At 42.9% G+C, this 13973-nt stretch overlaps 1 protein-coding gene and 3 pseudogenes across 1 annotated transcript in view; all 4 read left to right on the forward strand.

The window, feature by feature from the left end:
• The window catches only part of LOC110220871 (protocadherin gamma-C4), a 215327-nt gene that overhangs the window by 37426 nt on the left and 163928 nt on the right, over nucleotides 1–13973 (forward strand). The gene's annotated exons all lie outside the window — the stretch shown is intronic.
• On the forward strand, nucleotides 65–2701 carry LOC110220821 (protocadherin gamma-A3 pseudogene; annotated as a pseudogene).
• LOC144455464 (protocadherin gamma-A2 pseudogene) lies at nucleotides 5307–7922 on the forward strand (annotated as a pseudogene).
• On the forward strand, nucleotides 10437–13316 carry LOC110220875 (protocadherin gamma-A2 pseudogene; annotated as a pseudogene).

Consider the following 13973-nt stretch of genomic DNA (forward strand, 5'->3'; position numbering starts at 1 on the left):
CCGCTGTTCACCAATAGGGAAGAGAAACACCAGGAGAGAGCCAGTCGAATCCTTCCAAGTCTTGAGAGACACAGGGCTCTGGAAAATCAGACACACAAGAACCAGTATGCACACAAATTCAGCCCTCCAACCCTGCAAACTCTGGGTTTAGATTCCGGAAACCGACTACCAAGCAAATCTACTGCCCTTCAGGGAACCCAAGAACTAACCCAGATTCGTCTGCAGAATAAGGAGAATGTTTCTAAACGAAACAATGGTCGCCGAGCAAAACCACAGAGGCTGCATGCGGCGACTCCTGCTTTGTTTTCTCCTGGGCACGCTGTGGGAAATCAGCGCTGCCCAAATCCGCTACTCGATTCCTGAGGAGATGGAAAAGGGAGCTTTTGTGAGCGACATCGCCAAGGACTTGGGGCTGGAACTAAGGGAATTGTCAGAGCGAGGGGCTCGCATCGTTTCCAAAGGTAAGAAGCAGCATTTCGCTCTCAATGTCAGAACCGGTAGCTTAGTCATCGCTGACAGAATAGACAGAGAAGAAATCTGCGCCCAGAGTGCCCAGTGCCTGCTGTACTCTAATGTTCTCGTTGAGGATAAACTGAAAATCTATTCAGTGGATGTGGAAATAACCGACATCAATGATAATGCTCCTCACTTTTTAGCAGAGGACCTAGAACTAAAAATCAGTGAATTCACAGCTCTAGGAACCCAGCTTCTCCTGGAAAGTGCATATGACCCAGATATGGGAGTGAATTCTCTCCAGGGTTATGAGCTGAGCCCCAACCATCACTTTTCTCTGAGAGTGCAAAGCACAGACAATGGGGTGAAGTATCCAGAGCTGGTGCTGGAGCAGGCCCTGGACCGGGAGAAGGAACCAGATCTCCATATTGTACTCACAGCATGGGATGGAGGAGAACCAGTCCGTTCTGGCACTGCTAGAATCCGAGTGATTGTCTTGGATGCCAATGATAATGCCCCAGTGTTTACTCAGTCCATGTATACTGTCAGTGTTCCTGAGAATGTACCCCAGGGGACAGTGCTGCTCACAGTGAATGCCACTGATGCAGATGAAGGAATCAATTCTCAGGTAAGATACTTTCAAGTGAAAATGCCTGGAAAGATGTCACAAATATTCCAACTGAATTCTGTGACTGGAGAATTATCAACCTTACAAAATCTGGATTATGAAGCTGCAGAATTCTACATGATGGAAGCAGAAGCAAAGGATGGCCTTGGCCTCAAGAGCAGAGCTAAAATTCATGTCACAGTACTAGACGTGAATGACAATGCCCCAGAAGTGACTATCACCTCTGTCACCAACTCAATCCCTGAAAATGCTCCCCTTGGGACTGTAATTGCTCTGTTCCATGTGCATGATCAAGACTCTGGTGAAAATGGCCGAATCCTATGTTCCATTCCGGGTGATCTGCCCTTTAAATTAGAAAAGAAGGTGGACAACTACCATTCACTGGTGACTGACAGGGCTCTGGACAGGGAGCAGGTGTCTGAGTACAACATCACTGTGAGAGCAGAAGACTTTGGGAGCCCAGCTCTGTCCTCAGACACTCATATCTTCTTGCATGTGGCAGACATCAATGACAACCCACCCACTTTCAGTCAGGCTGCCTATTCTGCCTACATCTGGGAGAATAACCCCAGAGGAGCTTCCATCTACTCCTTGAGTGCCCGTGATCCAGACAGTGAGCAGAATGCCTTAGTCACCTACTCCATCATGGACAGCACCCTGCCCTCAGAGGCACCACCACTGTCACCCATAGTGTCCATCAACTCAGAGACTGGTGTCCTCTATGCTCTGTGCTCCTTTGACTATGAACAGTTCCAGGAATTTCAGCTAAGGGTGATAGCCAGAGACTCTGGGGACCCTCCCCTCAGCACCAATGTGTCCCTGACTCTGTTCATCCTGGATCAGAATGACAATGCCCCAGAAATCCTGTACCCAGCCTTCCCCACGGATGGCTCCAGTGGAGTGGAGCTGGCCCCACGCTCGGCAGAGCCAGGCTACCTGGTGACCAAGGTGGTGGCAGTGGATGCAGACTCTGGCCAGAATGCCTGGCTGTCCTACCGCCTGCTCAAGGCCACAGAGCCTGGACTCTTCTCCGTGGGTCTGCACTCAGGGGAGATCAGGACTGTCCGGACATTCCTGGACAAAGATGCCCTCAAACAGAATCTGATAGTGGCAGTGACAGATAATGGGGAGCCCCCTCTCTCTGCCACCATCAGTGTCACTGTGGCAGTGGCTGACAGCATCCCCGAGATCCTCTCAGATCTCAGCATCCAGACTTTCCCTGATCCCCAAGATGACTCTCTCCTCACGTTTTACTTGGTCATAGCAGTGGCTGTGGTTTCCTGCTTGTTCTTTGCCTTCATCGTCCTTCTGCTGGCTCTCAGACTGAGAAGATGGTGGATGCTGCAAGTTGTGCAGTCTGCAGGTGACCATGTGGGGGGAGTCTCCTCCTCCCAGTTTTTGGGAATAGATGGAGTGAGAGCTTTCCTTCAGACCTATTCCCATGAGGTTTCTCTCACCACGGATTCTCGGAAGAGTCAGTTGATCTTTCCTCAGCCCAACTATGCAGACACTGTGATAAGTCAGCAGAGCTGTGAGCAAAAGGAGTCTCCATTACCTACTCAGTCTTTACTTCAAGGAAAAGATGAAGAAGCATTTTTCCAGGTAAACTTTATTCTGTAGAATAGAATTACAAATTAATTTTTGTCCAGTCATGTTATTACTTTTCTATCTCTACTATTCAGTAGAGGTCTGTGCATTTTCTACTTATTCTGGCTATGAAGGTATCATCTGAGAAAGGCTTAACTCCAGTAAAACTATTGTTAAATGCAATAAGACCACATAGAACTTGAAGGTATTGTGGAGATTATCCAGTCAAAATCCAAGGAATGAAAATTAATACTCAGAAAGGTTAAATGATTTTCCCAATGTCACAGTACTGCCTAAGCTACCTCTCCTTTAAGAATTGTTCCACTAGCCTCACATTCATGACCCTCTTTGAGATTCAATGTTCATTACAGACTCACTCTCTTAAGCACCCAGTGATTTTAAAAATCTATTGTATTTATCCACATTTTTCGTATGTACATATATATCTGTATGTATACATATATGAAGGAAGCTGCTACTGCTAAAATGAATCTTCAAAAGAATGCATAGTGTAAAGGTTTGTTGTAGCAGCTGAAATATACTGACATATAGCTTCCACTTCTTTAGAAAAGGTGAAATAAGTGGATTATCTCATCCTTTTGCATTTTTACAGATTTCTCGATTTTGAGATGTGTGTAGTATGGCTGGGTTTCATGGATGAGAGAGAGGTACGGTCAGTGGAGTCACACTCATTCTCTTTCATTTAATTTTCAATATGCACTTCCGTCTTATAACTTTATAAGTGTCTATCTTACTTACCGTTAACTTGGGACATTTGTCTCTGTGAAGTTCCGGTTATTGTGCACAGGCATAATTTAGTTCTGATTCCATCAGCCCATGAAAAGGTTATTCTCCTTTGAACAGAAATTGCACATTTAAGTAATAATGTCATACTTTACACTTTCTCAGAGGGCCATCACTATATTCCACAGGATAGGTTGTATTTGTTTTTCTACCATATGAGGACCAGTCTAGATGAATATGCAGAGATTCATTTCCTTACTTCCTTAGACATATCAGACCCTTGAAGTACTGAAGAATATTTACATGTTCAATTGCTTTGATATGATAGTCAGCATTACTTTTGTCTTTTTTTCTCATTTCTAAAAAAAATTACATTTCAATTTGTCAGTTTAACACCGGAGAACATGGGTTACATTAAATTGTTTGGTGGCATCATGAACTTCATACTCCACTGGGTTAGAGCTAATTGATAATTCCAAGGTTACAGTCACCATATTTTGTAGGATTTTCTTTGGGAGGATGTTGAAAAATGAGAGCAACTAACTTTGGTTGTGTAACCTCTATTGAACTGCAAGTGTACAATTACATATATGTAATACATAAAAATATATAGATATATATATATATGCATATATAGAATACATAGAAAGTTAATACACAGTCCAAAAGTTAACAATTTCTTGTCATAGACAAATTAGTATCATGTCAAAATGTAGCCTGAAGAATAGATTACTACACACATACACACACACAACAAAACACAGAGGGAGAGAGAGAGGGAGGGGGGAGAGAGAGAGAGAGAGAGAGAGAGAGACAGAGAGAGAGAGAGAGAGAGAGAGAGAGAGAGAGAGAAAGAGAGAAATAAGTTTATGGCTAGACATATGGACAAATCTGCAGAGATACTCTGAAATTAAGATGTATGTCAATATATTTGTTGTTTTATTGTCTGAAAGGTAAATAGTGAACACAAAATAATCTTTCCATTCTATAAAATGTATACAGTATTATCATCTTTGTGAGTTATATAATTTGTTTTGCCTGAGTGACTGAAGGTAAAAGTTACAAAACCTGACAATAAAAATACTCTAAAGATTGACATTTTTAAAAAATGACATTTTAATACCATTCACCAAAATGGAATTGTAGGAGGTTGCCTAGAAGGTCTCAATCAACATTAAATTTATGATCTTATGAAATTATTATCTAAGTCAGGGGTGGGGAACCTGGAGCCTCAACACTGCATATGGCCCTCTAAGTCCTCAAGTTCAGCCCTTTGACTGAATCCAAACTTCACAGAACAAATCCCCTTAATAAAAGGATTTGTTTTGTAAAACTTGGACTCAGTCAAAAGGCCTAACCCAAGGATCTAGAAGGCCATATGTAGCCTCAAGGCCACAAGTTCCCCACCCCTGATCTAAGGTAACTCCAAATCTATGACTTCAATTCCTTTTTTTAAAAAAAATAATATTTTATTTTCTCCAATTACACATAAAACAGCTTCTAACATTCATCTTTAATTTTTTTTGAGTTCCAAATTCTCTACCTTATTCCTTTTGCCTCCTCATTGAGAAGGCAAACAATTTAATATAAGTTATACATGAGCAGTCATGCAAAAGTATTTTCATGGTAGGTTGTGGGGAAGAAAAGAAAAAAAAAGAAAAAGTAGCTTTGTTCCACATTCAGACTCCATCAGTTCCTTCTCTGGAGATGGCTAGCATTTCTCATAAATCCGTCAGATTCAATTTCTTTCTTAATGACATTTGATACTTTATACCATTCTAAACAATGTCAGAAAGGATGCAATAATTGATTTAGCCTCTGAGCGCCGCTGTCCACTAATCACCAAGAGAAATTCAGGGAGAGGAACAGCCTAATCTTTCAGGGTGCTGGGGCACAAAGCTCTGGAAGACAGAACACACAAGCTCCAGGATTCACAGAAAGTAAGCCCTCTAATCCTAAACGCTCCAGACTTAGGTTCTGAACAGATACTACAGGGGGAAACAGAGAATCCAAACGCTAACTCAGATTCGGCTGCGGAATAAGAACATTCCTAATGAAAACAATGGTCGCTAAACAAAACCACAGAGGCTGCATGCGGCGACTTCTGCTTTGTTTTCTCCTGAGCACGCTGTGGAAGATCAGCTCTGCTCAGATACGCTACTCGGTTCCCGAGGAGATGGAAAAGGGATCGTTTGTGGGAGACATGGCCAAGGACTTGGGGTTGGAGCCTAGAGAACTGTCGGAGCGAGGGGCTCGTATAGTCTCCAAAGGTAAGAAGCCTCATTTCGCTCTCAGTGTCAGAACCGGCAGCTTAGTCATCGCTGACAGAATAGACAGAGAAGAGCTCTGTGCCCAGAGTGCCCAGTGCATGATATATTTTAATGTTCTCGTTGAGGATAAACTGAAAATCTATTCAGTAGAGGTGGAAATAACCGACATCAATGATAACGCCCCACACTTTTTAGCAGAGGAACTAGAACTAAAAATCAGTGAAATCACATCTCCAGGAACCCATCATCTCCTGGAAAGTGCGTATGACCGGGATGTGGGGGTGAATTCTCTCCAGGGTTATGAACTAAGCCCCAACCATCACTTCTCTCTGAGAGTGCAAAGGGGAGATGATGGAGTGAAGTATCCAGAGCTGGTGCTGGAGCAGGCCCTGGACCGGGAGAAGGAACCAGATCTCCATATTGTACTCACAGCATGGGATGGAGGAGAACCAGTCCGTTCTGGCACTGCTAGAATCCGAGTGATTGTCTTGGATGCCAATGATAATGCCCCAGTGTTTACTCAGTCCATGTATACTGTCAGTGTTCCTGAGAATGTACCCCAGGGGACAGTGCTGCTCACAGTGAATGCCACTGATGCAGATGAAGGAATCAATTCTCAGGTAAGATACTTTCAAGTGAAAATGCCTGGAAAGATGTCACAAATATTCCAACTGAATTCTGTGACTGGAGAATTATCAACCTTACAAAATCTAGATTATGAAGTTGCAGGATTCTATGTGATACAAGCAGAAGCTAAAGATGGCCTTGGCCTCAAGAGCAGAGCTAAAATTCATGTCACAGTTCTAGACGTGAATGATAATGTCCCAGAAGTGACTATTACTTCTGTCACCAATTCAATCCTAGAAAATGCTCCCTCCAGGACTGTAATTGCCTTGTTCTATGTGTATGACAGAGATTCTGGTGAAAATGGTCGAGTCTTGTGCTCCATCCCGGATGATCTGCCTTTTAAATTAGAAAAGAAGGTGGACAATTATCATTCACTGGTGACAGATAGGGCTCTGGACAGGGAGCAGGTGTTTGAGTACAACATCACTGTGAGAGCAGTAGACTTTGGGAGCCCAGCTCTGTCTACAGACACTCATATCCTTTTGCATGTGGCAGACATCAATGACAACCCACCCATTTTCAGTCAGGCAGCCTACTCTGCCTACATCCGGGAGAATAACCCCAGAGGAGCTTCCATCTACTCCTTGAGTGCCCATGATCCAGACAGTGAGCAGAATGCCTTAGTCACCTACTCCATCATGGACAGCACCCTGCCCTCAGAGGCACCACCACTGTCATCCATAGTGTCCATCAACTCAGAGACTGGTGTCCTCTATGCTCTGTGCTCCTTTGACTATGAACAGTTCCGGGAATTTCAGCTGAGAGTGACAGCCAGGGACTCTGGGGACCCTCCTCTCAGCACCAACGTGTCTCTGACTCTGTTTGTCCTGGATCAGAATGACAATGCCCCAGAAATCCTGTACCCAGCCTTCCCCACGGATGGCTCCAGTGGAGTGGAGCTGGCCCCACGCTCGGCAGAGCCAGGCTACCTGGTGACCAAGGTGGTGGCAGTGGATGCAGACTCTGGCCAGAATGCCTGGCTGTCCTACCGCCTGCTCAAGGCCACAGAGCCTGGACTCTTCTCCGTGGGTCTGCACTCAGGGGAGATTAGGACTGTCCGGACATTCCTGGACAAAGATGCCCTCAAACAGAATCTCATAGTGGTAGTGACAGACAATGGGGAACCCCCTCTCTCTGCCACCATCAGTGTCACTGTGGCAGTGGCTGACAGCATCCCCGAGATCCTCTCAGATCTCAGCAGCCAGACTTTCCCTGATCCCCAAGATGACTCTCTCCTCACGTTTTACTTGGTCATAGCAGTGGCTGTGGTTTCCTGCTTGTTCTTTGCCTTCATCGTCCTTCTGCTGGCTCTCAGACTGAGAAAATGGTGGATGCTGCAAGTTGTGCAGTCTGCAGGTGACCATGTGGGGGGAGTCTCCTCCTCTCAGTTTTTGGGAATAGATGGAGTGAGAGCTTTCCTTCAGACCTATTCCCATGAGGTTTCTCTCACCACGGATTCTCGGAAGAGTCAGTTGATCTTTCCTCAGCCCAACTATGCAGACACCGTGATAAGTCAGCAGAGCTGTGAGCAAAAGGAGTCTCCATTACCTACTCAGTATTTACTTCAAGGAAAAGATGAAGAAGCATTTTTCCAGGTAAACTTCATTCCATAGAAAAGAATTGCAAATTAATTTTCTGGGACTCATGTTTACAAGAGACTTTTCTGTCTCTACCATTCACTAGAGAGTCCTATTTCATTTTCTAACTATTGTTACTAGGAGGTTATGGTCCTAGAAAAATTTAATTCTAGCGAAACTATCATAAAATATAGAACTTGATGATACTATTGGAGATCATCCATACAACAACCCAAATTTTAAGGAATAAAAACTAATATCCCGAAAGTTCAAATTATTTACCTAAGGTCATAGTAGTGACTAAGGAGAGTTAGTTCTCTTTTAAAAATTGTTCCCCTGAGTTCAGATACAGAACCCTTTTTGTGATCAAAAATTTAATGGATTACAGATTCGAGTTGTCAAACTCCTTTGAAGTTTTACACATTTGTGTATATGTACATACACACACATATGAATCTGCTATCAAGATGGGTTTTCAAATCAATATTCTAAATCTGGGTGGGGAACCTGTGGCCTGAAGACCACATGTGGCTGTTAGTTTCCCATGTATGACTCTTTGACTTAATCCAAACTTCATAGAACACATCCCTTTTATAAAAGGATTTGTTCTGTAAAACTTGGACTTGTTCAAAAGACAGAATCTAAGGACCTAGAAGGCTATATATGGCCTCAAGACCAGAGGTTCCCCACCCCTGATCTAAATGTTGTTATAATAGCTAAAATATAAAGACATAAGACTTCCATTTATTTAAAGTAGGTGAAATGAGTGGATTGTTTTGTCGTTTTGCATTTTTAATTTTTTTTTTTGCCGAATGTTGAGGTGTATAGTATGACTGGATTTCCTGTGTATTTTGTTGGATGAGAGAGAGTGATACAAGAAATAGAGGAAAGATCCTTCATAATATTTTCAGTATAAACTTTCCTCTTAATGCTTTGTCAATGTCTATGTTAGTAAATATTGACTTCCAGTTTTTGTATGCAGGCCTAATTTAGTTATAATTCACTTTATTTGAAGGCTTTGGGTCTCTTTGAGCCCATGAATAGTTATTTTTAGTAGTAATTAGACATTTAAGTAAAAGTTCAACACCTTTTAATGTCTAACACTTTCTGGAGACCATTACTTTAATGCCTTATGATGAGTTGTATTTCTATTTCTACCATCTGAGGATCAGCCTAGGCAAATATGAAGAGATTCATTACATCATTTCCTTTAGGGTATGAAACGTTGATCCCAGAAATTCTCAAAGATCATAAACTAAAAGAAGTATCAAATCATTGGAATACTGAAGAACATTTTCATGTTTAACTACTTTGTCTTGATAGTCAATATTGCTTTTGATTTCTTTTTCATTTCTAAAAATGATGTTATATTTTGTCAACTTTACACTGAAGAACACAGGTTACTCTAAATTGTGGCATCATAATCTTCCTGCTCCAGTTTGTTACAGTTTCTCTGTAAACTGCTTAAACTTAGCTGCAGGGCAGTACAAGGCTTAGGGTATGACATCATCAAGAGACCGGGGGTCTGATGATCAGGGGATAACAACAACAGCTGCCATTTATATAAGTGAAATAAGGTTGGCAAAGTGCTTCATAGCCATCATCTCATCTGAGACTTACAAACCTTTGGTTGTAACTAATTGCTGTTTATTACCTGCTGTCATCACTACATTTTTCACATTTCTGTGTTAGATTGTTTGGCAGGACATTTAGGAATGTAGCAACTAACTTCAGTGATGCTAACTATATTGAACTGCAAGGCTTCAATCATATGAATCATATACTGTATTTAATCCCTGATATAATTTATTATTGAGTACAAATGTGTACCATGTCACACTGACACTTAATATATGGATGATGTATTCAGGTTGTTGCTACTGCTGCTTGCTGTTTGTCCCTCATTCTCAAAGAGGACCATGAAGTCAGGGAGGTGACACCATAACATGCAAGTGAATTGGATTTCAGTGAGGGAAAGTTGCGCAAAATCACCAGCTCCTCCAGAGCCATCTGGGTCCAGTGGCAAAATATAGATCAGGGCAACTGGAGATGGTCCCAGATGCATTCGGGGACATTGGCTTTTTCAAGCTAAGGTCTTCAACAGGTCTCAATTTGACTGCTGCTGCGCCCACTCATAAATTAAGGCTTAATAACAAGTGAGGCTAAGAATGGCCTCATTAAAAAAATAGATCTGGGAGGGGAAGAACTCCAGGATTTTGGCCAAAACTGAAACAATTGCTATTTCCATTCATTCTGAGCCGGTTAGGACCAAACAATGACCGTATTGTCTTGCTCTCGTTGATTGGCCAATATTCAGGTAAACATACAAAAAAATATGGGTATCGCTAAACATATGCATAAATATTGACATATACATTGAGATGAAGAGAATCAATATATTTATTCTATAAATGGAAAAAGCACATCATCAACAAAAAAGAAGTATTTATATTCTAATGAACATTTACAAAGTTATTATCACCCAGCTGAGTTATAATTTATTTAGCTTAATAGAAAAGGAAGATAAAAATAACAGAACTGAGAATAAAAACTTTATAAAAATCGACAGTAAAGAATGATATTCCTACCAACTGTGATTCTTCATATGATCCTATGAACTTATGATCCAAAATACCTCCAATTCTATGACTTTTTAAAAAATTTCTTTCATTATAACAACAATTCATATATTACACCATTCAAAACATTGTCTTAGAGGGGATGCAATAATTGATTTAAACTCTGGGAGCCGCTGTTCACCAATCAGGAACAGAAATGCTGGGAGAGAGCAAGTCTAATTCTCCCAGGTCCTAGTGCACAAAGCTCAGGAAGACCAAACCCACACACACGCTCCAGGATACGGAGAAACGGAGCCCCCTAACCCTGCAGGCTCCAGACTTGGGCTCTGGACAACAACAACTAGGAAAACAGAGGAGCCACGAGCTACCTACAGACAGCAAGGAGTGTATTCCGAAGAGAAGCAATGGTCACTGGGCAAAAACACAGCGACGGCAGAAGGCGAATCCTGCTTTGTTCTCTCCTGGGACTGCTGTGGGACACCGTGGCCACCCAAATCCGCTACTCGATTCCCGAGGAGATGGAGAAGGGCTCTTTCGTGGGCAACATCGCCCAGGACCTGGGACTGGAACTGAAGGAATTGCCTGAGCGCGGAGCCCGCATTGTCTCCAAAGGTAAGAAGCTGTATTTCGCTCTCAGTGTCAGAAGCGGTAGCTTAGTCACTGCGGACAGAATAGACAGGGAAGAGCTCTGTGCACAGAGCGCCCAGTGCCTACTAAATTTTAATGTTCTGGTTGAAGATAAATTGAAAATTTATTCAGTGGAAGTGGAAATAACCGACATTAATGATAACGCCCCTCGCTTTCGGGAAGAAGAGCTAGAACTAAAAATCAGTGAAACCACAGCTCCAGGAACCCAGTTTATTCTAGAAAGTGCTTATGATCCAGATGTGGGAGTGAATTCCCTCCAGGGTTATAAGCTGAGCCCCAATGATCACTTCTCTCTGCTTGTGCAAAGTGGAGGTGATGGGATCAAGTACCCAGAACTGGTACTGGAGAGGTCCCTGGACCGGGAGGAAGAGCCTACTCTCCACATAGTTCTCTCAGCCAGAGATGGAGGATATCCTGTCCTTTCTGGCACTGTTCGAATCCGAGTGACTGTCCTGGATGTAAATGACAACGCTCCCATATTTACTCAGCCTGTGTATACCGTCAGTGTTCCAGAGAACGTGTCCCAGGGGACAGTGCTGCTCACAGTAAACGCCACTGATGCAGATGAAGAAAGCAACTCCCAGATAAGATATTTTCTAGTGAAAATTCCTGGGAAAATCTCACAAATATTCCAACTGAATTCTGTGACTGGAGAATTATTAACCTTACAAAATCTAGATTATGAAGATGCAGAATTCTATAAGATAGAAGTAGAGGCTCAAGATGGTCTTGGTTTTTGGGGCAGAGCTAAAATTCATGTCACAGTTCTAGACGTGAATGACAATGCCCCAGAAGTGACTATCACATCTGTCAGCAACACAATCCCTGAAAATGCTCTCCCTGGGACTGTAATTGCTCTGTTCCATGTGCACGATAGAGACTCTGGTGAAAATGGTCTAGTCTTGTGTTCCATCCCAGATAAACTGCCTTTTAAATTAGAAAAGAAGGTGGACAACTACTATTCACTGGTGACTGACAGGACTCTGGACAGGGAGCAGGTGTCTGAGTACAACATCACAGTGAGAGCAGTAGACTTTGGGAGCCCAGCTCTGTCTACAGACACTCATATCCTTTTGCATGTGGCAGACATCAATGACAACCCACCCACTTTCAGTCAGGCTGTGTACTCTGCCTACATCCAGGAGAACAACCCCAGAGGAGCTTCCATCTACTCCTTGAGTGCCCATGATCCAGACAGTGAGCAGAATGCCTTAGTCACCTACTCCATCATGGACAGCACCCTGCCCTCAGAGGCACCACCACTTTCATCCATTGTGTCCATCAACTCAGAGACTGGTGTCCTCTATGCTCTGTGCTCCTTCGACTATGAACAGTTCCAGGAATTTCAGCTGAGAGTGACAGCCAGAGATTCTGGGGACCCTCCTCTCAGCACCAATGTGTCCCTGACTCTGTTCATCCTGGATCAGAATGACAATGCCCCAGAAATCCTGTACCCAGCCTTCCCCACGGATGGCTCCAGTGGAGTGGAGCTGGCCCCACGCTCGGCAGAGCCAGGCTACCTGGTGACCAAGGTGGTGGCAGTGGATGCAGACTCTGGCCAGAATGCCTGGCTGTCCTACCGCCTGCTCAAGGCCACAGAGCCTGGACTCTTCTCCGTGGGTCTGCACTCAGGGGAGATCAGGACTGTCCGGACATTCCTGGACAAAGATGCCTCAAGCAGAATCTCATAGTGGTAGTGACAGATAATGGGGAACCCCCTCTCTCTGCCACCATCAGCGTCACTGTGGCAGTGGCTGACAGCATCCCCGAGATCCTCTCAGATCTCAGCAGCCAGACTTCCTCTGATCCCCAGGACGACTCTCTCCTCACATTTTACCTGGTCATAGCAGTGGCTGTGGTTTCCTGCTTGTTCTTTGCCTTCATCGTCCTTCTGCTGGCTCTCAGACTGAGAAGGTGGTGGATGCTGCAAGTTGCCCAGTCTGCAGGTGACCATGTGGGGGGAATCCCCTCCTCTCAGTTTTTGGGAATAGATGGAGTGAGAGCTTTCCTTCAGACCTATTCCCATGAGGTTTCTTTCACCACAGATTCTCGGAAGAGTCAGTTGATCTTTCCTCAGCCCAACTATGCAGACACCTTGATAAATCAGCAGAGCTGTGAGCAAAAGGAGTCTCCATTACCTACTCAGTCTTTACTTCAAGGTAAAGATGGACAAACACTTTTCCAGGTAAACTTTATTCTGTAGAATAGGATTACAAATTAATTTTCAGTACTCATGCAATTACTCTTCTGTCTCTACCACACTGGAGAGGTGTATCACATTTTCCAGTTATTCTGGCTAGGGATTTATGGTCTTAGAAGAATTTAACTTAGGAAAATATTATTAACATCATATAATACAGAACTTAAAGATGTTATAGAGATCAGCCAGACATCACGCATTTTAAGGAATGGAAACTAATACCCAGAAAGGCCAAATAATTTACCCAAGGTCATAGTGGTGATTAAGTTGAGTTGCTCTTCTTTAAGAATTGCTCCACTGAACTCAGATATGTAATCCTTTTTGTTATTAAAATGTTCGTGGATAACAGATTCAGATTGCCACACTCCATTGAATTTTTCACATATTTGTGTATGTGTCCACTCACAAACACACATATATTTATATGTGTGTGTATGAAGTTGCTACTAAGATGGGTTTTCAAATCAATACAGTCTAAATGTTTGTTGTAGTAGCTGAAATATAAATACTTAAAATCTAAACGTATTTAAAATAGGTGAAATGAGTGCGTCATCTCGTCGTTTTGCATTGAGAAAATTTTTTGAGGGATTTTGAGATGTATATTATGACTGGATTTCCTCTGTATGTTTTTTGGATGAGAGAAAGTGTCAAAAGTAGAAT

This window comes from Phascolarctos cinereus, unplaced genomic scaffold, assembly GCF_003287225.1.
Source record: "Phascolarctos cinereus isolate Bilbo 61053 unplaced genomic scaffold, phaCin_HiC Scaffold_2;HRSCAF=192, whole genome shotgun sequence".
NCBI classification, from domain to species: Eukaryota; Metazoa; Chordata; class Mammalia; order Diprotodontia; family Phascolarctidae; genus Phascolarctos; species Phascolarctos cinereus.